Source organism: Podarcis gaigeae (genome assembly GCF_964106915.1).
Source record: "Podarcis gaigeae genome assembly, chromosome: 17".
Taxonomy (NCBI): Eukaryota; Metazoa; Chordata; class Lepidosauria; order Squamata; family Lacertidae; genus Podarcis; species Podarcis gaigeae.
Window position 1 is genome coordinate 13,791,958 of NC_139694.1, and position 27,086 is coordinate 13,819,043.

The 27,086-nt window shown below is 42.8% G+C and overlaps 1 long non-coding RNA gene across 1 annotated transcript; it reads left to right on the forward strand.

Moving 5' to 3' along the window:
• The first annotated feature begins 399 nt into the window (after window positions 1–399).
• Window positions 400–26,751, forward strand: LOC310835361. The gene is made up of 3 exons (XR_014559598.1): window positions 400–523; window positions 17,188–17,275; window positions 26,240–26,751. It is a non-coding gene; the product is annotated as an uncharacterized lncRNA (long non-coding RNA).
• Window positions 26,752–27,086: the final 335 nt, after the last annotated feature.

Below are 27,086 nucleotides of genomic sequence, written 5' to 3' on the forward strand. Positions count from 1 at the left end.
CTGCAGGACAAAAAATAATAATGCCAGAGTTATTGTCATCAAACAAAATGTTACAACTGTTGTTAAATAAGTAAGAGAAAAGGAGATCAAATGTTCGGTCAGTGACGTCTTTGGGTTTTTCAAATTCCCAAATATTTTTTTTTCAAGAGCAGTCTGTTTCTAATTCTTTCGGAACTTGCAACTGAATGCTTTCTCCATTCCAATAATGTGAATGCCAACTTGGCATCCTGCTCTGCGACGTAAATCAAGAGAGACGACCTAAGCAATACAGTTTAAATGGAAACACACAGTCCCCCCACCCACTTCCCCGCCCCTCTCTATCAGATATGTGCTATCCATTTGGATGAAAAGTGCTTTACTCAAATGGATTTTGTCAGAACTGGCAAGCAAGACGGATGGCTTCTTCCAGCTCCAGATGCCTAAGGCTCTGGTTCAATATTCAAGTGAAGTCAATGGAGGTCTCCCCATTGATTTAAATTGGCCCGTTTGCTTTGGATTGGCCAGAACTTACGCCCAGATCGAGGTAAACAGAACAGAACAGCTACTCGGCAAAACAATGTGCGCACAGTTGTTTAATGACAGGGATTTGATTTTTAAGATATCCTGACCTTTTCTGTTTTTCCACAAACATTATTGTGAACAATTTATTCTGGCCAGATGAATAATTAGAGAAGATGACTGTTTCAGTTTTGAAATATATTACCATAATTGGAAGCTAGGCGGAGGCAACTTTGAATGTTTGTGCAATGGTATTGTACCAGGATTGGAAATGGAGTGCTTTGGCTAGAGTATTTAGCTTGAGAATTGTAGGTTCCTAGTCTTGCTAGATTGATAAGCTCACTGGGGATCAGTGAGCACTGAGCACCAGTTCAATGTAAAAAGAGCATGATACAAATGTTAACAAGTTATGATGGCACTAGCAAAATGGTGTTGTGTGTGTGTGTGTGTGTGTGTGTGAATGACATGACTGAAAGAGTTGAGTATTCTTCTCTGACTACCTGAAGTAAAGTGTGAATAGCAGAATAGATATAGCCATTTCTTCTTCTTCTTCTTCTTCTTCTTCTTCTTCTTCTTCTTCTTCTTCTTCTTCTTCTTCTTCTTTTCATACTGTACCTTTAACACTTATAAAAAGTAATGGGCTAGTGTCACTATCACAACAGAACGTCCTGTCCTGTCCCCTGTTGACTGACCATGAATTAGTTTAATCCTCCTTTAAAACCATTGAAATCAGTAGTTACCACCATGTCTAACTTTGCTGTCTCCCCGACATGCTAATTCCTCTTTTCATGGTATATAGTTGTGAGGCAGAAACACTGACTCTTAGGAATCCAGACAGAAGCAGATTTACCACTTCATCCCCTGTTTGGGAGAACTAGGACGATGCGTGATTCTCAAATGGCGACACTCTGTCTCTGGAGAGGAACGTATTGGTAGGAAAAATGTTCTCGGGTGGAGAGTGTACTTTCAATTTTCTTGGGGAGTATTAAAAAATAAGTGAAAAGCAATTTTTAAGATTGCAAAAAATGTTATCTGTGTTCTATCAAAGTGAAGCGAATTGTAGCATCCAAAAGAACATATGTAAATGCTTCCACAACATGCGTTTCAATTGTCATGCAATGAAATAACTCTTCCATAATAGCAATTTTATTTCATGCCAGAGTGCTTCACTTCAAGGCAAAGCATTTACAGTCCCATTGGTATTGGATTGCAACTGAGTGTTCTGCAGAACACATTTTACTGGTTAAGCAGTGATATATTTTCATTCTTTTTCTGCACTCAAAAAACTTCTATTCGGTATTAGTCCTCCACTAAGAGCTTTTCGGGAGTGATAGATAGTTTCATCATTTGCTCAGGCTGTTCATAGAAGGTGTTGTGCCAGACCGTGAGGGGGAGAACCTTCAAGATCAGTGTGTGGGGTGGAACATTCAATCATCACCCTGATTATAGAGAACTAGATGCCACCATGCCTTCTCCTCATAGACTTGTTTGATGTGTGTATGTTTGTGTTTTGAAGTATATAGTCTCACACCTTTCGGAACTGATACAATATGGTGGGGACGGACGGGCCTCAGACTTGGGGGCCAAGTACATCTCTCCAGAGCTCTCTACTTGTCCCTTGAGATACAGCTCAGGCTCATACCCAGCTACTGTTAAGTATAGTAATTTAATTCACTGAAATTGTAAATGCTGGCATGCATTCCTATGTGTTGAAATTTGCTTGGTTGGTAACTGGAATTATAGAGAATTCTCTAGTAGTTCTCATGTGATTGGCTAACGATTGGTCACATGGGGGTATCTAGTAAAGGATAGGCTCCATTTTATATGAAGCAAGATGAGTGTGTTTTTGAATCCACTGTGAACACTGCTAAGTTAAATAGAGTGTTTGGAGTGCTTCTCTGCTTGAAAGAAAGAAAAAAAGCTTCAGGAGAAGGTTAAAGTGGAAATCCCTCAAAGGAGCTGCAAGGCATGGCCTAACTGAGATACAGAAGACTGGACGTGCTGAGCTCTGGAAAGAAAGGAAAATACAGTTGTTTGGAAGTTAGAATAAGAGACTGTAGGCCCATGCTTGGAGAAGCATGTGACTGTAAATATCATATTTTAATTCTTCTATAACTATAAGTTTCTGCAAGTAAAGTTTTTTAAGGTCTGGACGTGGGTTTAATTTCCAAAGAAGGGTTTCAGTCATATATATGATTTGAGCTTCTTAGCTGTGTTTTTGCTATCCTTATATTCAACAGTATGGCCCCTCTCCCCAAAGCTTACCCCTCACCAATCTTGTTTCTCATCTTCCTTGAATGTTTTTGCCTTGGTGGAATGTGCCTTTAAACTCCATTCTCTGGATGGAGGATAGACAGTGATGTGTATGAAGAAACTAGCCTAAAATATGCACCTGTTGTTCTGCTCACTTTTGACTCTGGCCCCATTTGCCACTGGCATGTTGGCCACTCAGAAGTGAGTGTGGTCCTCAAGCAAAAAAGGTTCTTCATCCCTGCAGCATGGGAACAGTTTGACCATAAACCAATCATGCCCAACCTTGCTTAGCTTCTGAGATCAGACAAGACTGAACATGTTCAGGCTGTTGGACTATGTAATGAGTTGTTTGAATGGTGGCAAACCCTTTTGCCCAATGTTCCACAATTCAAGCTGAACAGTTCTGGTGTGGTTTTCTTCTAGTTTACTGAACCAGTGAGTAGGAGCAACACCAGGCTGGCAGGAGTGTAGGTCTGGCTCATTGTTATAACCAGCTTTAAGGCTCTTTCGCACCTGTTTTTCTATGCCACAAACTACCATTGCCTGTGCTTCCAGTGGCACAGGCTGGCCTCCTGTGGGCTTGTGGGCCTCTCAGTTGCTGTGTTTCTTCTGATGTTTGAAGCTGGTAGTGGTGTAGGCACTGATTAAATCTGAGGTCTACCTAATACTCCATTTTACAAGCTATAGCATGCCATCTCAGGTGATTTTGACTGTGCCTACACATGCCTGGCAAATTGCTTGCACAAATCTCACTGGGAAATTGTATCCTAGAAATGTTTTGCACAGCTATTGTGATAACAATAAGCTTATGGTTGCATGGAGTGTTAGGGGAGGGGTAGTACCTCTGGTGGGGGACATGTTTGTCCACCTTTGGTTTCTGCACATGCTATAAAGGCAAGTGAGGGGCAGATGGGTTTGTCTACCTGGGAAGGAAGCCCATCTAGAAGGAAAACTCTGATCCTAAACCTCTGCTGCCTTGCAACATATCCAGAATGCGGCAGCTAGACTGGTGACTGGGAGCGGCCGCCGAGACCATATAACACCGGTCTTGAAAGACCTACATTGGCTCCCAGTATGTTTCCGAGCACAATTCAAAGTGTTGGTGCTGACCTTTAAAGCCCTAAACGGTCTCGGTCCAGTATACCTGAAGGAGCGTCTCCACCCCCATCACTCTGCCCAGACGCTGAGGTCCAGTGCCGAGGGCCTTCTGGCGGTTCCCTCATTGCGAGAAGCAAAGCTACAGGGAACCAGGCAGAGGGCCTTCTCGGTAGTGGCGCCCACCCTGTGGAACGCCCTTCCAGCAGATGTCAAAGCGATAAACAACTACCTGACATTCAGAAGACATCTTAAGGCAGCCCTGTTCAGGGAAGTTTTTAACGTGTGATATTTTAGTGTATTTCTGGTTTTTATGGAAGCCGCCCAGAGTGGCTGGGGAGGCCCAGCCAGATGGGCGGGGTATAAATAATAAATTATTATTATTATTATTGGGTGAAGAAAGGACTAAGGAGTAAACCCTAAACAAATCCAGAGTGGAGTCAAGCTGGTGCCAAACGTATTGCTCTGCTTTCTTTTGGACCACATCAGCAAGGCCAGGAAAGGGGCCTTGTCGCCTACTGAGCCTAGGACCTCCATACATGCTTCCCAGGCTTGTACCCCAGAAAGGTCACTTTAGTTCTGGTAATGCAGCAGTTAGACTTCACCCCAGGGGTGCACTCCATTGTCTCTTGAAACAGATGGAAACAGCAACATGGTTGTATCCATTGTTGGCTCCACTCAACACTGACCTATTGAAATCAATGGATATAACTAACTTAGAACCTTTAATTTCAGCATGTCTACCCTAAGCATAACTTAGCAGGAAACGTCTGGCTGGTGGGCCAGTCTTGGCATGCCAGGGGTACAATTTGGCTCACCAGGTAATTTTCCTTAAACTACACCCACCTGTTCATCAACTCATATCACTCATGATGACAGCTGATGAGTGGGAGGATAGAGTTAAACCCTGCATTGGCTGCACACCTGTTCCCAGTAGTGAACAGGTAAGTGCAGCCACCACAGCAGTCCTCCCCACTGTGATGATATGTAGAGCATTCCTATTTCAATTAGAGTCATTCTTTCTAAATTTGCAGCTATACATTTTATGTGGATCAGTGTCCACTTTTGGTCTCTGCTTTGATGGTGTGTTTCCTCTCTTTTGTTTTTTTGGGGGGGCACCCTAACTACTTAGCAGAAAGGGACCTTTGAGTACGTAAAGACAGAGGAAAAGAGATAAAAGGCAAATGGCTCATTCCTAGTGCCTATTTCAAAGCAGCACTTTGAATGGCAAGAGTATGTCTGCCACCTTTCTATGGAACAAACTACTTGGAGACCTTATTTTCCTCCTGCACTCATCATTACCTAAATGGCTACATTAAGCTGAAGTGCTGATCCATCTGACTGCAATTGGGAATGGAACTGCCATGGTTGAATGACCAGCCAGATGCAACCCAGTGCCTTTGCAATGGCGAAGTTTCCATTGCCTCAGTTCTGTGGACTTCGGACGACTACAGTATCTGTTAAACATAGGTGGGTGGTTGTGGCTTCTTTCTCCAGACCAGAAGGAGCAGCAAACAGAGCAGAAGAAAAGAGGTAGAGAGTTTGACACTGATAGGCCCCCAGCAAAGTTTGCAGATAAGTTAGGAAACTCTTCTCTCCTCCCATGATAGGATTGCAGTTTCTCTAGCTTCCCAATGGAGTACATTGATTAAAATACCTCTGCTGCCTAATAAATCACTTGCAGTCATCCACAAGGCCTTTGATCCTGTGGCATTTGAGAAATTTTAATGATACTTCTGTGTCTGTACCAACACTTTAATGTGCCTCTTTAAATACTTCCAGTCACGTTCTGAGATGCTGGAAATTGGGCTGAAACACCTGATCGCTCTGCTGCTTTTGTTATCATCCACTTGTGTGATAGTACAGAGCTTGTCAGAGTTGCTCAATGTGAATGTTGCTCAATATGTTGTGGGGGCAGGACTGGTGTTTGTGTGGATGGCAGGGCTTATGCTGGATCCTAACTCGGTTCAGCTTTATTACGTTGACCTGGCAGCCTTGTGGAACTTAAGGTAAAGGTAAAGGGACCCCTGACCATTAGGTCCAGTCGTGACCGACTCTGGGGTTGTGGCGCTCATCTCGCTTTATTGGCCGAGGGAGCCGGCATACAGCTTCCGGGTCATGTGGCCAGCATGACTAAGCCGCTTCTGACGAACCAGAGCAGCGCACGGAAATGCAGTTTACCTTCCTGCCGCAATGGTACCTATTTATCTACTTGCACTTTGACGTGCTTTCGATCTGCTGGGTTGGCAGGAGCAGGAACCGATCAATGGGAGCTCACCCCCTTGCGGGGATTCAAACTGCCGACCTTCTGATCGGCAAGCCCTAGGCTCTGTGGTTTAACCCACAGCGCCACCCGCGTCTTGTGGAACTTAGGGTGGTGTCGAACTCTATTGTTTTCTCTCTGCTGGCTTAAGGTATCTCAGTCTGCTTTAGCTCTGCTCTTGAACAGAATTTGGATCTGACATACCTTATGGTTCCTTAACTTAAACTGGGGGAAATTATGCTGGCTTCCCATACTTAGGATTGCTCCCTTAGTCCAATAAAGTTTCTGATTGTGCAGTGAATGCGTTGGTTAGGCCTAAAAAGGTAAAGGTAAAGGTACCCCTGCCCCTACGGGCCAGTCTTGCCAGACTCTAGGGATGTGCGCTCATCTCACTTAAGAGGCCGGGAGCCAGCGCTGTCTGCAGACACTTCCGGGTCACGTGGCCAGTGTGACAAGCTGCATCTGGCGAGCCAGCGCAGCACACGGAACGCCGTTTACCTTCCCGCTGGTAAGCGGTCCCTATTTATCTACTTACACCCGGGGTTGCTTTCGAACTGCTAGGTTGGCAGGCGCTGGGACCGAACAACGGGAGCGCACCCCGCCGCGGGGATTCGAACCGCCGACCATGCGATCGGCAAGTCCTAGGCGCTGAGGTTTTACCCACAGCGCCACCCTTAGGTTAGGCCTAAGACCACACAAACCTCAGCTATGCAGTTTAGTTGGGCGCTGATGCACAATGAGGGATTCATGGCCACAGCTGATCTGAGAAACCCACTCTGCAGTCACTTGGAGCAGGGCTTTTCATGTGGTTGCCCCTGTTCTGTGGTACAGCATTCCTGCCAATACACAACAGGCACCCCTTAGCTGCAGTTTCCAAAAACAACTGAAGACAGTTTTGTTCTGATAGGTTTTCCCAGCAGGACAAATAGGTGCTTATTTTGTATTTCTGTGAATATTTATTATGTATTTGTTTTAATTTGGTTTTAAACATATCTAACATTTATCATAATTTATTATACATTGCTTTGAGATGATTGTGTAGAAGGTGATTGATTAATAATAATAATTCAGATTATCTGATATAACAGGTATTTTTGGCCTTCTGACAGTCTATTCCCACTCACCCTCTTGGCTGCTTATTCACTTCCTAGTCTGTTTGGAATACTTCCAAATTATTATTATTATTATTATTATTATTATTATTATTATTATTATTATTTATTATCTATACCCTGCCCATCTGGCTGGGTTTCCCCAGCCACTCAGGGCGGCTTCCAACAGAATATTAAAATAAAACAGTCTGTTAAACATTGAAAGCTTCCCTAAACAGGGCTGCCTTCAGATGTCTTCTAAAAGTCTGGTAGTTGTTTTTCTCTTTGACATCTGGTGGGAGGGCATTCCACAGGGCGGGTGCCACTACCGTGAAGGCCCTCTGCCTGGTTCCCTGTAACTTGGCTTCTCGCATTGAGGGAACCGCCAGAAGGCCCTTGGCGCTGGACCTCAGTGTCCGGGCAGAAAGATGGGGATAGAGATGCTCCTTCAGGTCTATGGGCCTTTGAGGCCGTTAGGGCTTAAAAGGTCAGCACCAACACTTTGAATTGTGCTCGGAAACATACCGGGAGCCAGTGTAGGTCTTTCAAGACCAGTGTTATGTGGTCTCAGCGGCCGCTCCCAGTCAGCAGTCTAGCTGCCGCATTCTGGATTAGTTGTAGTTTCCGGGTCACCTTCAAAGGTAGCCCCACATAGAGCGCATTGCAGTAGACCAAGCGGGAGATAACCAGAGCATGCACCACTCTGGCGAGACAGTCCACAGGCAGATAGGGTCGATGCTAAAATCTATCTGATTTTCATTTTTTAGCATTTCCTTCCATTGACAAATATCCCAGTTGTAAAACTTCGCCACCACAGTAATATTTGTTTCACTTTACTGTAGACTCCGTAATAGTGCTTAACAGTGGATGCCATCCTTCTGATCGGTTTAAAACCACATGAATTAATTTACAGTGTGCATAAACCAGCTTTAAACAGAATGCGTTGAATGAGTAGAACTCTCTCTCTATATATATATTTGCCAGTTCACAAATGCAGTTCTAAACCGGGAAAACAACTCTACTCTCAGCTATTTTACAAACAGATGGCATCTTGAATCCCAATATGCTTCCCTTCTCACTTCTTTGTTCTTCTTAATTAAACAGAGCCAAGATTTTTGGTAAATATAAAACAAAAGGCTCTCACTGAAGCATTGCTGACTTGCATCTGCCAAGACACTCCTGGAATTTTAAAATCCAATCGTTTTTCAAAAGAACCACAAGATTAACTGTAGTGGGCCAATAACTAATTAATGTCTTTATTTTGCTGATTGTGGGCTTGTGTGGATGCTTTGTCAGTGAAGTCATGCCATAGCGATTAAGATTCAGGTTCCACTTCTATTATTATAGGCAGTAATTATCCTGACGCTTATTATTCCCCCCTTCTAATCTAAACACTAATGCAAGCCTCTAGCTAGCATCTCAATTTAATAGTGCTCTGAGCATCTTAACAATGAAAAGGATGGTATTTAACTGCAGGCTTGTTGTGTCTTGGATTATAAATAAGTAGTTGTTGTTTGTTGAGGTCACAGTTATGTAGGTGTTTTCCAGGATCATAATTGTGTTATTTTAAGATGTCTATGTCTTGGATTTTCAGAGAATCCAAAGGCAGCACACTGTCAGTTATGATTTACGTTGATAAGGAATATGGAGACAGGAGAAATTCAATTCAGTTCACATCTAAAGGTGAACTGAACTAACTCAAACTTTTTAAAACAGCGCAAGAACTGAAACACAGCCATCCTTTGAAATTCACATTTTTCTGAATTTTGCAGTAGAGCTCTAAAGTCAAGTGATGTGTACAAAAATGCATATTCTGGAGTAAAATATCAATTAAAAATGTCAATACTAGTGAAAATAACATACAAGGTGCATTATTTTCAATAAAACAGCTTTTTTTTGGAGTCTATATGATACAAAATGGCATACAAATGTGTATATCAGCAGAAATTTGCATTAAGATGCTGGTGGTTTTTAATGAGGGCTTTAAAAAAGGAAATCTCAAATTCACGTGGAAATGTAGAAGACTGAACTTAAGTTTGGAAAAATAAGAAACTGGGGGAAAGCAGAACTGACAGATTCACCCATCTGCAATCAGGGACAGTTTAAAGTATTGAGCATATTTGGTCTGCAAAAGGGAAGGAAGTGTGGGGAGTGATAATGTTCTTTAGATATCTAAAGATCTTACTGTAACAACTACCATGGAATTTCCCTTCTGAGTACTGTGAGGAAAGCTCCTGTCCAGGTAGTTTTTAACAGATTACAGTCACCTGCTGACAGGGTCTACATCCCATTTCCTTCCCAAAGCTGGGAAAGAACTAATTAGGCTTTGGGAAGGAGGTGGGACGTCTCTAGGAACCTGTTTGGTCAGTTTGGTACGCCACAAGGTGTGCAGGTCTGAATTATAATATCTTGGGAGACACTGAACAACGTATTGCTGAGAGGTACCTGTTGATTCCATGTCTAATTGTTGTTGAAGCAGATTATTCACCCTATTCATATTTATTCACAGGCTTAAAGTGGGTGCATTTTTCTTCTGTGTTCACAGGCGTCATGTATCATGAGATACTTAATTCAGTCTCATCAGCAAAAGCACACACTGCACCAAAAACAACCAGAAAAATAATGCATTTCAAGTAGATGTGTTTAGTAGAGTTTGTATCATGTTCTCTGAGTTTGTACATTTGCACAAGCACGTAACGGGGTGATAAGTACGCAGATGATCCTCACCACAGATGTCTAAATGTGCATCTGTTGCTGTCACACTTCAGGCTATCATTCCACACCAGAGTTTGCCTGGCTACCATGCATTAGATTTGTTTTCTGTTTCCCTTCTAATTTGTGTTTATATGCATTGGTTTTGCCAAGCTCAGGGAGAGAGAAAAAGGAACATTGTGAGTATGCTGTTATTTACTCTCCTCCCAGAGGACCTTCTGGAACTGCTGATTCAAGATGGAGTGAGAGAATGCATAATGCAATCGTTTTTATTAGTCCTCTATAAATCTGTTTGTTTCCTTTTTTGTTTTAAGGACAGTTGCTTACAGATGAGGCAGATGGAAAATATTGTGGCCATGCCTCCTGACAGCCGTAGCTTTAACTCGATGGTTCCTCTTAGCAGAATGTTCTGCCTCGAGGGAAGAAGAAACTTCCGACATTGCTTCCAGGGAGATTGTGGCCTGTGCAGATGTAAAGTTAACTGCATATTAAGAATCAGGCTGCAGGGCAGCATATGCCTGTCTACTGCCCCCTGTTACCTTGTGTTTGAAAAAACAAGGGAACCTTCTGCTTGGGGTTACATGTAACCATTGCCAATGCATGTTAATTGGGGAATTGGGGAAAGCTCCTGCACACTTGATTCAAATCAAGATGGCACACCCTCCCACATTTCTCCAATGAAAGTAGGGACATCCTATTCAACAACAACAATTTATACACCTCTCATCTGGCTGGGTTTCCCTAGTTACTCTGGGCAGCTTCTAGGTGAAGGAAGTTTGCACAGTTGCTGTGGTGTGTTTTTTTTTTTTTTAAAAAAATATCATATTCTTTCACCTCTCCACAAAATTTGCAGGAGCCACCAACCTGGAGCCCATGAGCACCATGTTGGCAATCCCTAAGCTAGAATATGGATACCAGCCATTTCAGGCATTGATGCATTGCTGCATCACTGCACAAAGAGCTTAAACCGATTGTTCGACCTTGTTTATGTTTTGGTGTCATGGTTCACGGAGAAGTTTGGAATACGATACTGCCAGACTATCATTACACAGAAGCTGATAAGTCCTCCCTGACTGCTGTTTGAAGCTGCCTAATAGGCTTTGCCTGCTACTTTGTGGTTTGATTGCAACAGGTACAAAGGGGAGGCAGGTTGGATTAAGCCCAGTGCTTAACGCGGGAGTGGAAATACCCAGAGGAAATGCTGGATGCATCTGTGTTTCATATAAATTCTGGAAGGAGCTGTTCGATAATAATTTGTATTATCCCAGCATTTCATATTTTCTGTTGCTCATTTGTTTTGCAGTCTGAGCTGCTCTTTTCACTGCAAGAGTGTTCAGTGATGCACACCAGTCATTTCCCTTTACCTTCCTATTGCTTTCTTCTCCATTGCCTAAGCCGGGCAGAAGCTTCTCAGGCTTTGGGGAAGAAGCACCAGGTCTGCTTCCTCCTTCCCAAAGCCAGGTGGGCTTTGGGAAGGAGGGCTCTTGGACCCTGTCCGAGCATTGTGCCCCCTCCATAAGGTGAGCAGAAGTTTTGGGAAGGAGGCGCCAGGCTTTAATACTTTAAGCTTGGAGGGGCACTGTGGGCAGTTGAGATACCACTGAAATCTGTCATGGTGGTTGGCATTGATGTCAACAAAGATGCTTTGACCAAAGGAAGCTTGGTTATTGGCTTTGTGGCCAGCTCTAATTTCCAACTGACTAGGCGGTATTCTCGTTGCACGCTGCAAAATTCAGCATCAAACATCGCAGTTTGTTTAAAGGTCTGCATGAAAGATTCTGTAAGTTAATTGCAAGCATGTAATGGGCAGCTGCCTGCACGCATAATAGTGTACCGTGACAGCGTTGGAGATGGACACGTGAAGATGGTAGTGAACTTTGAAATCCCACAGATACTAAGTGCCCACGGTGAGTGCAGTGGTGGCAGAAGAAGAGGCAAACTATCAGTGGTTGTGGTCAGGAAGAAATGCCTTTATCATTTCTCAACAGAAGTTTGCAAAACCCACCCGTTGGGACAGTTATTGACACAGAGGCTACTCAACCTGAATGGTACGACTTCTTCTTAAGTAGCCAACTTGCCTACCAGGGCACTGTCAATCCCACATACTACAATGTGGTTTATGCTGATAATGAATTCAAGCCAGACCATATATAGCATCTTACATACGAGGTGTGCCACCTGTACTGCAACTGGACGGCCTAATCAGAGTGCCAGCACCATGCCAGTATGCCAACAAGCTGACTTTCTTGGTGGGCCAGAGCATCCACACAGAGCCAAGTGTGGCGCTCGCCAAAAAAACTTTTCTCTTTGTGAACGGTGTTGAGGTGACAACTGCCAAGAGGTTTTGTCTCGGTTTGAAAAATAAGTTTCTGTTTTTAGAACTGAAGCAACAAACCCCACTTCCCTACAGGTGATCATGGAACTGCCTGCCTACTGGAAAAAAGAGCAGCTCTCAGATGGACTAACAGCAAGTCAAGAATGATAATTGGATATTAAATAGGAGATGATGCAGCTATGGAAGGAAATGATCGACATATGCTTGCAACAGGAACAGGAAATCTGATTTTAAGAAATTGTATTAAATTAAAGTAATTTGGTTTGATTTGTATTAAATTGGAAAATTAATAAAAATAATTTTTGGAGGGAGGGGGGAGAGCTGCTCTCACAGATTGCCAGTTCCTGGTTTCTGCCATTCCTGCCATTGGCAGTGCTTCTGGAACCATTTTATACTTTGAGATTATTATTATTATTTAAATAAAATAAAATAAAATTATGACACCTTCAGAAATGCATCATGAATAATGTCAAAAGCCTGTTTGGTGAGTTTATGTATTAAAGATGCAAGAGCCTAGTCAATGGGCGTAGCATCTGTTTGCAGGCTGCCTTCCTTTGGCTTCTTGAACATTTCCTGGAGAGTGAAAATAATAATGGTTTCTCACAATGAGATGCTAGGTAAAGCTGAACTAGAATCTCTTAAGAGGCATCATGCTTGAAAATACAGTGGTACCTCTGGTTACAAACGTAATTCATTCCAGTGGTCGGTTCTTAACCCGAAGCCATTCTTAACCTGAGATACCACTTTAGCTAATGGGGCCTCCCGCTAGCTAGCGCCGCACCGCCAGTGCATGATTTCTGTTCTCATCCTGAGGTAAAGTTCTTCACTCAAGGTACTACTTCCGGGTTAGTGGAGTCTGTAACCTGAAGTGTTTGTAACCTGAGGTACCACTGTATATAAATAAAATTCTGACATGCTTTTCTTTTTCTCAAGCCTCCATCATAAAGATGACAACTTCGCAGATGTATCTTCAAATATTCCTTATCCATTTTTACAGGTCGTTCCTCTCCTCACACCACACCTGAATGCCCTGGAATGACTCTAGGTCAGAGGCATTGTGGAAGCTTCAAGATGGCGGCCAGACTACAAGCACAGTTGGGACCTTTGTGGAAAAGAAAGAAGCTGTTCTACTGCCACTGCTAATGGTAAACCCCACAGCTGAGAAACTGCTGGAGAATTTATCACCTCCCTGGAGAAGTTGGATGAAATGATTCCTTCTTCCCACCCTCAGTTTCTCTGCCCCAAAAATAAAAGTGGAAAATTTTGAGAGGCCGTTTGTGCACAACACTAGTTTCAGGTGTCTTTAGGCCTGTCCTCACTGGAGCAAAAAGTAGACACCATCCCAGGATGGCCCTGGGCAACACTGGGATGGGGAGGAAGTCATGTTGATTCCTCCACATTAATAAGGAGAGGTAAAGGTAAAGGTAAAGGTACCCCTGCCCGTACGGGCCAGTCTTGACAGACTCTGGGGTTGTGCGCCCATCTCACTCAAGAGGCCAGGGGCCAGCGCTGTCCGGAGACACTTCCGGGTCACGTGGCCAGCGTGACATTGCTGCTCTGGCGAGCCAGAACCGCACACGGAAACGCCGTTTACCTTCCCGCTGGTAAGCGGTCCCTATTTATCTACTTGCACCCGGAGGTGCTTTCGAACTGCTAGGTTGGCAGGCGCTGGGACCGAGCAGCGGGAGCGCACCCCGCCGCAGGGATTCGAACCGCCGACCTTTCGATCGGCAAGTCCTAGGCGCTGAGGCTTTAACCCACAGTGCCACCTGCGTCCCTAATAAGGAGAGAGGCCGGTGCAAATCCACATTTTGCTCTGGTGTGGCAAAATCCTTAATAAATGTTGGGAAGTAACTGATAATTGTCCCAATTTGACAATGGAATTGGGCAGTGACTATATGTTTTATAAAATCTGCTCCTCTATGCCTGTGGTGGTGAAGAAGTAGGATTGCTTGTACCCTCCCACTGTGCCAACAATATCAAATGCAGCACAGCTGGGAAAATTTGCAGAAATCATCCACTCCTACATACAGACATGCCACATGAAGGTCACTGTTAGCCCAAAGAAGGACCAATTCACGTGAGCAGAAGATCCAGGTCATAAAGCTATCTTTGAAGATTCCATGCTTTGCTCAGCCAAACAAGCGTGTCATTGAATGCCAGAGGTTAAACAAATGTAATATGGAATTAAACTCCCTGTGTTTAGAGAAGGTTAGCACGTGTCCCTCCCTAGCGGCCTCGGTTACATCTGATGATTGTCATCAGGAAAAACGGGGAGAGCCCACTTACACAAAATGTCCCAGGTTTCGGGTCGAGCAGACAAGGCAGTTAAAACCGAACACATGGCGCTGTTCAAGAACATTTTCATTACACGTGGAGGTCCTTTTAGCAGCTCAGCTGAGACCCTTCAAAAATATTTATCTTATGACCAGATTAATATTTTGCCGTTTATTACTGCAAACAATGAAAAATGATCACATCATAAGAGCTTTCCAAGACTTGTCTGCTGTGATGAATGCAAAATAAATAAAGAGATTGGGACTTAGACAAGGTCGGACAGTGGAAAATCTCTACGCCACTGACCATTGGGAACTGAGTGAGTGAGAGGGAGGGCTTTGCAAAGGTTTTCTCTTTGTGTGTTCCTTCTCTCCATGTTGAAGCAATGCAGCACCCAGTCGAAGCACAATTTCACACATTAAACAGAAGCCCAGGTCTGCCAAACGAGAGACTGCAGTCAATCACAAATAATTACTTGTTCAATCAAAGTGATTGCATACCCTCTAACATTTCTCCAGTGAAAATTGGGACGTCCCATTCCATAATGATAATTTTATTATTTATACCCCACACATCTTACTGGGATGCCCCAGCCACTCTGGGCAGCTTCCAACATTAAACATTAAACAACTCCTCTATACAGGATTCCCTTCAGACAGCTTGGGGGTCAGATAACTCCATACACTCCAACATTTCTGCAATGAAAATAGGGACATCTTAAGGAAAAGCAGGACATTCCAGGATCAAATCAGAAACCAGAATGTCTTCTCTAAATCAGGGGTGTCCCTGGGAAATAAGGACCTTGGAGGGTCTGTGATTGCAAGTTTATGTGTGACACTCACACTTTTTTAAGATGTACCTTTTAAAACAGCTTGGGTATACACCTACAAATGTGATATGTGATGTGACTCAAAAATAAATATATTACAGTGGTACCTCAGGTTAAGAACTTATTTCATTCTGGAGGTCCGTTCTTAACCTGAAACTGTTCTTAACCCGAAGCACCACTTTAGCTAATGGGGCCTCCTGCTGCTGCTGTGCCGCCGGAGCACAATTTCTGTCCTCAACCTGAAGCAAAGTTCTTAACCAGAGGTGCTATTTCTGGGTTAGCGGAGTCTGTAACCCAAGGTACCACTGTACACTCTCCCTAGTTGTTGTGCTGAAGCATGTGAGAAATTGTAATATAAATATATTGCACAGGCACTTCTTTGCGTGGCTATTTATGTATTTATTCTTATTCATGCACCTGTATGAGTGATGGCTGGGCATTTCTTGGCATAAATGCAAACACAAGTTAGTTCTGCTTAGGGTGAAATATTTTTTGTCATTTTCTTTTTCTTACATGGCTTTTACACAATGCCTTAAGCCAAAAAAAGAGAATTCCCTGCCCCAAGAAGATTACAACACACATTAAAATAGAGGAGGAGAAAGAAGAGGGACTGAAGTTTCTGGAGAAAATTAGAGAAACTGACGATAAACAGAGGCATAATAAGAAAAATTATTTATGTAACCACAAGTTCCAATGGATGAAGCACTGCCTAAATATGTGAAGACCTTTTGTGCTTGGCATCTCTTGATACTACTAAGCCTCAAACCAAGGGACTTGTAGCAAAAATCCCAGGATTTCCCCATCATACGTTGACATTTTATGTTGCCTTTAAACCCTGAACTGAAACAGCATTAGGCCCATTTGGCCTCTTCACCTGACATTTGTCCAAGTATAATGACAAGTCAGCAAAGGTAATAATTTGTGAGTCAAATTGTAGTCAGATGTGGGTTGCTGCGTTCTTAATTTATTTCTCTAATTGTACTTTCAAAAGAGAAGGAAGTGGTGTGTGGCCTAACCTTTGCAATGCCACGGGAAAGATTTCTTATGCATTTGCGTCTAGTTATCTGAGTCTCTTTTCTTCCTCCCTGACATATAAAAGAGAGGTTTTGCCATATTAAACTGATCAGTGCCCCTTATTGTTGGAGGAACTCTGTTTCAGTTGTCACGACCAGTTCTCTCTCTCCAGAATCTTCCGATTATTTTAGTCAAGAAGAGCAATTGAGAATACTTCTGCATTTTACTCTTTTCTGGCAAGTTCTCATTTTCTGCACAACTCCAGAGATTCTGAAATGGACCGAAGGTTAACACAGACATGGTGTCATTGAAAACCAATTAAAACTCCGAGTTTTAGTTGGCTTTGGCTTTATATATGTAATTTTTTTAAAAATCTGTTTTTATTTTTTGCAGTTGTTTCATATATGTTGTATTGTATAATGACTTTGAGATGATCCACAGGGAGCAATTTATTACTATGAATAATATTAATAAGAACAGAAAAGCAAAAACCTGAGACTTGCAGTTTACTACTGCCCAAGTATGGAACCTGTGAGAGACAAATAGCCAGGTGATTCTATCTGGGGTTCTCATTACCAGGGTTTCCAAATAATAGATTACAGATAGGGAATGGCTGAATATGCCATTTTGGTTTCTCATTTTTTTCCTATTCTAAATTCAGTACTCCATGTTTCCACAATAGTTAGCTTTTATTTATTTAACATCTGCTAAATGTGCCCATTTAATGTAGTTTTGCTTAATTTCCCCTTATATAATGCATTTAAAATATTATTTTCATTAATATGTGCATTTATATGCAAAATTTGCCTTTTCCATATAGGAGAACTGCTTTGGAAAAAATTCAGAGGAGTGTGAAATTTGAAGGATCACCGATTCGAATTGTTAATATTTCAGAAAGCTTGGATTAGGTAGGTTCACCTTTATTTCAAACTGAATCACATTTCTCTCTCATCTCTTATCACAAGTATACCTTTTATTTCAATCAAATAACAAGCTTGATTAAATAGTAACAGGGGTTGCTTAGCTTTCTGCTTAGGCAAGAGACCACAAAATTGGAAACTAGCTGCAAGAACTGCCTACAGGCAGAGGGGTGAATGTATCTGTGAAGACAGAAGGACCAATCAGTGAAGGCCAAACTTGGCCCTCCAGCTGTTTTTGGACTACAACTCCCATCATTCCTAGCTAACAGGATCAGTGGTCAAGGATGATGGGAACTGTAGTCCCAAAACAGCTGGAGGACCAAGTTTGGCCATCACTGGTGAATGCCAGGATGAGAGGTCCAAGACAAATTGATCTGGAAGCTTACAAGTCCAGTCTAGAGGATTAAGGGCAGTTAGCAGCTGAGCCCATCAGAGATCCAAATGACACAATGACCTTCCTTGGCTGCTATTGAAATGGTGGATCAGAAGCCCTGCTATTTCTCGCCTTTAGATCACAGCCATAACTGAGTATGATAAAAATAAACATCTACATCTTTATGAAGCTAAACATGAAAGCTTTCTAGGAGGTAGCAGATGCATGTTTTGAAGATAATAAGTTATAGCTAAGTTTTACTCAGTGCAAACCCACTGAAGGTAATGGGTCTAAGTTATTCACGTCTATTAATGTCAGTGGAAGTATTCTGAGTAGGAACCGTGTTGGATGCAACTAAACGATTCAACTCTTTTTGCAGGGCACTTCAGCTGTCAAGCATCTTGTCATTACCAAATCTTTCCCTATCACGAGGAGCAGCTTTTAGATAAACAAGTACAAATTACCTTGTTTTCACTTGAGAAATACTGAACGCTCAGCGATGTTGTGTTGATAATTGCATCTGATCTCATTTGTGCAAAAGGCTTATGGTGTGGGAGGGATATAACATGTGCCAGCTAATGCATTCCCATAATATTCTCACTGGTTCGAAATTCTCGGAGCTAGTCTCTATACACAGCAGGTCATATGACTGCAGTTTGCACACGGTAAAAACTGGTCTGTGAACTGTGTCATATCAGACTCCAAACCATTTCCCTGTGCATATCTAAACAACCTACCTAATTTACCCTTTGCAAGGATTGAGCAGGGGGAGATGGGCTTTGAATACATGACTCCCCCTACTGTCTGATGTATAATACAGAAACAGTGGTGCCACATGACCTGCTGTCTGCATAGTCCAGCTCTGAAATAATGATTCAGAAGGTGACGCCGCAAAGACCTTTTTGCATTCAGCCATGAGGCTGTGAATTCCCTCTAATTTACCCCAGCTTTTGGAAGTAGCTGATTTATAATTGTCATGCTTAAAAAAGAAGAAGTAAACATAAAATTTCCAGGGTAGTGAACAGTGATGGTTATGAGAGATAGAACACATTCACTGGCAAGGATTAATTGCCTATTGAATAGGAAAGGAATGATGCCCTTTGGCTGTTCAGCTTTTACACTCTGTTTACTATAATGATGATCTCAGGACAAATATTCAGCATAGCTGCAGAACTTTGGCCGCACTTAGGAATTGAGTTTAGTATGTGTGCTAAACTTTCCTTTCACTGCAGTGTCCCACAAATGACCTGCATTTTTAAATTTATTTTTATTTCTTTTTTGCATTACGGAGCAAGGACCATGAAGGCGTTGAGAAGCCCTCTGTTTAGGCTATCAACTCCTAAAGCCATTTGATGTTGTGTTGCCACAAACTATGACAAATGAAGTACATACTCCAGTTATTCATGCACACACAGTGACATACATAAAGTGTTTTGAGGTCTTGGTGATCTTCAATTAATGCAATGTTCACAATTGGTGCAATGTTCACCTTCTGTAACTGTTTTGTTGGATAACATTTGATTTGAGTTTTTCTTCTGCCCCCATTGCTACATTAAGTAAATAACTTCTAGTGAACTCTGCACCTCATCTTTACACTGGACTAGTGATGAGGCAGAGCCATGGCTCAATTTGTGGTGTGTTCAATTAGGAACAGTGGTACCTTGGTTTTCAAACGTAATCCATTCCAGAAGACTGTTTGACTTCCGAAATGTTCAAAACTGAAGCATGCATTTCCGGAAGCCTTTACTTATGGAAAATTCAAAACGGAAGCTGTGTGGCACATTCCACTTCCGAAAACCGTTCAAAAACCAAAGCAATTACTTCCAGGTTTTCAGCATTCAGAAACCGAAACGTTCGACTTCCAAGACGTTCAAAAACTGAGGTACCACTGTATTAACATTGGATATTAAGATATTAAGGTACCACTGTATTAACATTGATATTAAAAGCAGGGCTGAGACCTCAATAATGAAGCAAGTAAGGCACAAAGATTCATGGATTTTCCCCTTACTGTATGTATACAATCTGCAAATGTTTTGTTACACGTGAGTGCCTGTTGTATTAATATAACAACTGAACAACTATGACTGTCAAGAAAAAATAGCTCATCTACCTCTGATTGTAGATAGAAGTAAGACTACAAATTGTCAATGGAGAAGGGCTACAGTACAGTGATTATTTTTATTGGATTCAAGCTTCCAGTGACAATCTGGCCTACTGAATTATGTACATTGGGTACCAGCTGATAGTTCCTGAAAATATAGCACTGGAAGCACTGAATAAGCACATTCATCAAAATATTTGCTCTGGGTTTTGCATGCACTGCATTTCCTACAGCCATACTGGGGAGAGGTCAAAAGTCTAGTCATCTGCAGCATGTGGAAACCATAAAACCTTTCACTGCTCAGAGCCAAGCTGGGCCTCTAGATGGATGGACCCTAATCTAGGTTGGTTCATGTGTGTCTCCAGTTCAAGATCACAGAACTAAGTGGCTTAATTGGGAGTTGGATAAGCTAGAGCTTAAAGTGCAGGAAACAGAAGATGCTGCTTTGTTGATGAGACAACAGCAGGAGTTGTGGAGTGCTATAATAAGTTAGTTCTCATGCTTCAGTCAGAGGCAAAATAAATTCTTGTTCAAGTAAAAGCACACCCCTGGACTTAGTTTCACTTTTCTTGTAGTGCAAATTTTTTTTCAAAAAACAAACAAACCTCTTTCTGTAAGCAGAAGACACTTCTTGCATACAGAAGCAAACCTCTGGCTCCAACCTGCTGTTTCTCAAAGCCACTAATTAGTAAGTAAATTTTAATTAAAACTGCTCCTTGTGCCAATGACATGGTTGTAAACAGTCTGCACAATTTCTTGGTTTCAAGTTCATTTTCTGCCAAAAGCATTTGGCTGTGTGTTGTTGTTGTTGTTGTTGTTTTGAGCTGTCAATTATTGTACTCCAGTCTTGAAAATCTTAAACTATAAATTAATTAGCATTAAAAACAAGTAAGCCAATCTGTTCGAAATAGTTTAGTGTAACAGCCCGACCTGTGGCTCCGGTATCAGGTAGCTTTTGACTATTCAACATGATATAATTCATGTTCTTGCAACTGGAATGCAGAATTCCTTGTTGCTGCTACCATAGCAAGCCCAATATCGTATAAGTAGGGTAGTTGGGTGAAAAACAGGACAGGCCTCCTGCATCTTTAACATCTGGGTAGAATATGGATTTTCAGAGGCTGCTCCACAGCATTAGAGCTACAGGAGCCCTGATTTCACCTGTCCACTCTGGAATGTTTGGAACAATGGCAATAGAGTTTCAAAAATTGAAATAAGAGATACTGAGATGAAGAAAAGCTGTTCTGAAATAAAAGACTTGGGGCATATGGAACTGAACAAGTTATAACAAAAAGACTGGGGTCTGATGAAAGCTATAATGTTATTAATGGTGAGAAGGTCATCGTCGTCCCCCTTCTTCTCGCATGGAATTCAGGGTCACCCTGAAACAGTAAATTCAGGGCAAAATTAAGGAGTTATTCATACAACATGGAATTCAAGGCAGGACTATGAAATACAGAAGTTCAGGAGATTTGATCTCCAGGCCACATTTTTGCATGCTAAAAGAGGCCAGGATTGGACTGGGTCAGGGAATTAGCACAGAGGATGGAGAACACAGATAGATCCCTCTGCCACAGTCCCAGTTCAAAGCCCCCCCCCCAACTGTTTTCCAGTAAAAGATATCAGGGAGATCCACTTGTGTATCTTTAATATTGATCCTAATGTAGCATTCACTGTCACACTTTGGGAAAATATGCAATGTAACTGAGAGAAGAAAGAGGAGGAGAAGAAAGCTTTGGTAAGACCAGGGGAATTTCTTTGCAGATGGGTTGACAAATCAATATTTGAAAGAAGCACGCATCTCTCTTTGCAGCTACATAGTGAACACTAGCACATGTCTCTGTGTGCTTGTTTTTTGGCCACACTTCTAATGTCTCGTCCTCCCAAGTCATCACGGAGAAATGGCGAGACCTGCCAAAACACATGGGTATCCTTGGGCGACTGCCCAATTGCGTTCTCAAATACCCTCCAGGAACACTTCTGTGGTTGGAAACAGCCTTGGTGGCAAACCACCATCTCATTATCAGAAGATTAAAAGAATGTCTGTACAACCACTGAGAGTAAACAACCAACATCTTGGGCGCATCATCACATGATTTATCAAGGGGCGGATGTGTCTTCCCCTTCCCCTTCCCCTTCCCCTCCCACCCATCCCACATAAACATGTACAAATTTTAGCTCACATTTCAACTGTACATACATGAATGCTGCATGGTGCCATTCCTCTTAGCCACCCAAGTCCCTAGCATTTCTCCCCGTATCTTCATCGCAAAGCATTTCCTCTTTGTCTCATTCATCAATGCTGGAGTATATTTGAAACTCCACTTTCAAGGTGTTCCATGCAGCAACATCTAACAAAACAGATGTTCCTTTATCATCCTCTATCTGGCAAAGTCTTCTGTGCTGCAGATTTTTATTATATTCACTGTGAGCAGTGTTGCGCGCATGTTGAAATTCCCCTGTGGGCTGGTTTATGTGGGTAAAGTCGGCGGCCAAATCAAACAATCTGTGGCTGCCATGGAGAGGCACTTTTCATAGGAATGATAAAGAATGTCTTCCGACATCCAGTATGAACATATTCTGCCAAGATGTTTCCTCTCTCAAAGTTAAATGGAAAAGGGGAAAGGCTTGGTGTTGTGTGCTGAAAAGAAGAGCATGTGACGTAGCAGGGGACAATCTTTTTTTTTTCATTTTGGAGAATGAAATCCCCAAAACAATGGGTTACCCCCCAACCCCTCCCATTTTTTTATTTTTGTTGCTGCTGCATCACCCCAGCATAGAGCAGAAATATAATTCTCTCTTTCTGAAAAATATTCAATCAAAGGATGTTGGTCTGTCTTTGTGCCAGATATCTGACTGCTGCAATTTTGCAACACTTCTGTAAGATCAGTAGCAGTAGCAATGGCAGAAGCACAAACCCCCTCAGTTCTGCTGAAAACCAGGAGCACAAGCCTTGATCTCTAGCTGTTGTCTGGAAAGAAACAGTACTCAGTCTGGCCAGAAAGTGTACAGCATTACAGTCTCCCTCTAAGTCCTTTCATCTGTTTTTCCCTCCAAACTTGCGTTAACTTCATTTTAGGTTTGTTTTTTTAAGAAAAAAGCTCAATGGAGGACCACCCCCCCTTTTAAAGTACCGTATTGGCCCAAATATAAGCCGCACCTTTAAAATTTACTGGGGGGGGGGGAGAGAGAATACCCGAATATGAGCCGCTCCCTTAAAATTCCACAGGCACTCACACCTGTTCCATTTTACCGTATGCCTGTTTCAGCAGCGATATCGTACAAAAGCCAATATTCGGGCCAATATGGTATATATTTATTGCCATTTTTTATAGACTGTAGAGTATCACAAAGTGGGTTACACAGCTATCAATAAAACAATCAATAAAAAATCGTGTTTCAAACAAGCTAAAAACAAAGGTTTTAAAAAAATGAGCTCAATAAATAGGCATAGCGCAGCTTGCTTAAAATGCTTGCAGTCTGTGTCAGCTGCTTGAAGTTCAGTCAGTGGGGCGTGAATCTCAGCCGGGAAGGAGTTCCACAAAGTCAGGCCCACAATATTGAATGCATGGCCTCTGTAGAAGCAATGCTTTTCTTCTAGAAAAAATGGTTCCAGGACTGCATATCCTCAAGTACCCCCCCCCCAAAAAAAGCATTGGGTAAGAGCCACACATTTGGGCTTTTTAAGAACCACCAACAAAGGCCGTACTCACACCATAGAAGCATCCCTATCTGATTCACCAAGAGAGCAAAGTTATGAGAAAGAACAGATTTTGTATTGTTTAGAAAGGTTAAAGTTGACACAACTTTTTAAAAAAGAAAAAAAACCTTAAAGTGCGACACACTTTACGCATGGCTCCTTAATGCCACACGCTCTGAAATGTGCCAGGGAAGACTGTGGTTTTAGGCCAACTTATGCATTTGATCTTTGGGATAATTGTTCAGAATGAATCACTGCACATTTTGAGCCTCATCCATGACTAAACAAAACTTATTTTAAAAAAAATGTTGAGGGGCTGATTGACTGATGACAAATCTGATGCTAAGAACTAAGAGTAACGATGACTCCACACATATTTTCTTTGCCTCTCGGTGACTCACAAACAGGCAGAATAAACTGTTCCTAACAGAAATGCATGTTCCATACCTGTAAGGCAGGGGAAAAGGGGTGAAATTGGATGCTTGACCTCTTCCCAACATTTCAGCTCTTAGTATCTAAGAGACGCTGTTGAATTTTGGGACTGGGGAATTCAAAGTACAAATCTCTGCAGTTATTAGCTCAGACGTTCCAGGTTAGAGATTATATAGCTTCAGCATTCTAGCACCTATTGGAAGCTGTCTCTATCTCAACACCCCTGAACAGGCTTTCTTACTCTTTACCCCTTGCGAGGTATGTTTTTGGAGAAGGGAAAAGGTCACAGGGAGCAGGGGCGGGCAGTGTCCTTGAGAGGAGGCTATAGACATTTACAGGCTTAATTTTGCAATGTAATTAATGTCAAAAGTGGGTGGAATGGACTTATGAATGCATACATGAAACTTACAGGGACTGGAGAGAAGCTGATCTGCCCATTTCTGATGTTGATCTTTCTTCTGGAATATTTTAATACCATAGTATTTATTTATTAATTAAATTTATATACCGCCCTATACCCAGAGGTCTCAGGGCAGCTCACAGAACAAAATCAAAACACAAAACCACAAAATACATACTCATCATAAATACAACTCAATCACCCCCACCCCCTCAAAACCCCACATTTTAAAAGGGCATAGGAGGTCAATCAAATAAACCAAAGTCCTAGTTAAAAAGGAACATTTTTGCCTGGTGCCTAAAGGTGAATAATAATAATCATCATCATCATCATCTACCATTTGTACCCCGCCCATCTGGCCGGGCCTCTCCAGCCACTCTAGGCAGCCTCCAACGAAGACTAAAATACATTAAAATGTCACACATTAAAAACTTCCCTGAACAGGGCTGCCTTCAGATGTCTTCTAAATGTCAGGTAGTTGTTTATCTCTTTGACATCTGATGGGAGGGCGTTCCACAGGGCGGGCACCACTACCGAGAAGGCCCTCTGCCTGGTTCCCTGTAGCTTTGCTTCTCGCAGTGAGGGAACCGCCAGAAGGCCCTCGGTGCTGGACCTCAGTGTCTGGGCAGAACGATGGAGGTGGTATAATGAAGACACCTGGTGAACGTCCGTGGGGAGAGCATTCCACAGACGGGGAGCCACTGTAGAGAAGACCCCGTTCTCATGTTGCCACCCTCCAGACCTCCCAAGGAGGAGGCACACGAGGAAGGGCCTCAGAAGATGATCTCAAATTCTGGGGAGGTTGATATGGAAAGAGGCGGTCCTTGAGGTATTGTGGTCCTAAGAAAGTTGTTGAATAGAGATGCTCCAGGGAACCCTAAATAAAGCTTTCCTTTATAGCTGGTGGGAGGAATTTTTGGCTCTCCAGATTTTGATGAACTACAACCTTTTATTTTTCAGGGGCTATTCAAGAGTATGCAGTACTGGCACCTCTTTTTTGTTGATACAGAGTGCGGCACTTACTGTAACACTGGCATAGGCAAACTCGGCCCTCCAGATGTTTTGGGACTACAACTCCCATCATCCCTAGCTAGCAGGACCAGTGGTCAGGGATGATGGGAATTGTAGTCTCAAAAAACATCTGGAGGGCCAGGTTTGCCTATGCCTGCTGTAACAACTTCATGGTGAGTATTGGCCATACTTGCTGGAAATAATGGAAGTTGTAGTTCAGAACCATCTAGAGCAGGGTTTCCCAAACTTGGGTCTCAAGCTCTTTTTGGACTACAGTTCCCATCATCCCTGATCACTGGTCCTACTAGCTAGGGATAATGGGAGTTGCAGTCCAAAAACAGTTAGGGAAACCCTGATCTAGAAGGCAAGTGGTTCCCCAACCCCAACAAGGGCTCAATCAGTTTCTTATGATGGTTTTCAGAGCTCCTTCATCTGGAGTCTCAAGAAATTGCCTGCATGTATGTCAATCTTAAGCCATAACTTGTTAACGGAAGGTTGCTTTGCCACAGCTGCTTGTTGGACGTGAGGCTAAGCAAGGGAGCTGCTAAAAAATCCAGTGGTTACCTCAGGTTTCCCTGCTCCCCCTTATTCTATCTTAATGGAGATGAGATAAAATCAATAAGAGGGCCTCTTTGAATAGCATCCAGCCCTTGCATGCTTCTGTCAGAACACTCTCCCTCAATCGCTTGCACGAGGAGATGAAAGCAGCAATATTTAAAGTTCTGCAACCATAATTGCATGTTTGGTTTGGAAAAGGATATGTGCACAGGAAGCCTATCTGCAATATGAGATGAATTTTATGTGTGTTTGGGGGGGACTTGGTGTTTACCGATGATGGAAAAGATTGATGTGATGACAGCAAAGACTGTCTCTGGCTATGTTAAAAAGCTACCATATGCTTCTTGTGTTATTTTGTGTGTGTGTTTTTTTAGGGGAAGTTTTACACTGGGCATTTTAGTCTGGAATGAAAGCAGAAGATGAGCCCTGCTGGGTCAGAACCTGGACCCACATCTAGTCAAGTTTCCAGTTCCTACCTGGCCCCAAAGGGGTGTGTGGCTTTGTGCACATTTCAAGCAAATTTGTGCAAAGCATCGGGGGGGGGGGGGTCATGAGCATTGTGGAAGCTGCTCGACGAGACATGAAGTGCCTGCAGCTACTGTCCTGAAGGAAATAAATGTTTGTCTAATGCCTCACTGTGGGCTTCCTAGATACATATGGCTAGCTACTCTTAGAAATAAGATTGTTGTAGGCATTCGAAAAGAGGTGCTCCAAAAGGCAAATGCACACCCATGGCTAGGCTGTGGGCCCTAGTCACAGCCTGCTCTGAACAGAGTACAGTGGTACCTCAGGTTAAGTACTTAATTTGTTCCAGAGGTCCGTTCTTAACCTGAAACTGTTCTTAACCTGAAGACCACTTTAGCAAATGGGGCCTCCTGCTGCCGCCACGCCGACCGGAGCCCGATTTCTGTTCTTATCCTGAAGCAAAGTTCTTAACCTGAAGCACTATTTCTGGCTTAGCAGAGTCTGTAACCTGAAGCGTATGTAACCCGAGGTACCACTGTACTGTATTGACCCAAATATAAGCGGCACCTTTGAAATTAAAGGGGGCAAAAGAAAAAAAAGACAATACCTGGGCTGCTTCCTGGGGGGGGGGAGCCGTGCTGCTTTGCCTCTGGGGAGGGGGAGCTGTACTTTGCCTGTGGCTTCCCCCCTTCCTTACAATGGCTCAGGGGAGACTTGGGAGTGGCGAGTGGGCTGCGTGCCATTGCCCTGCGCTCC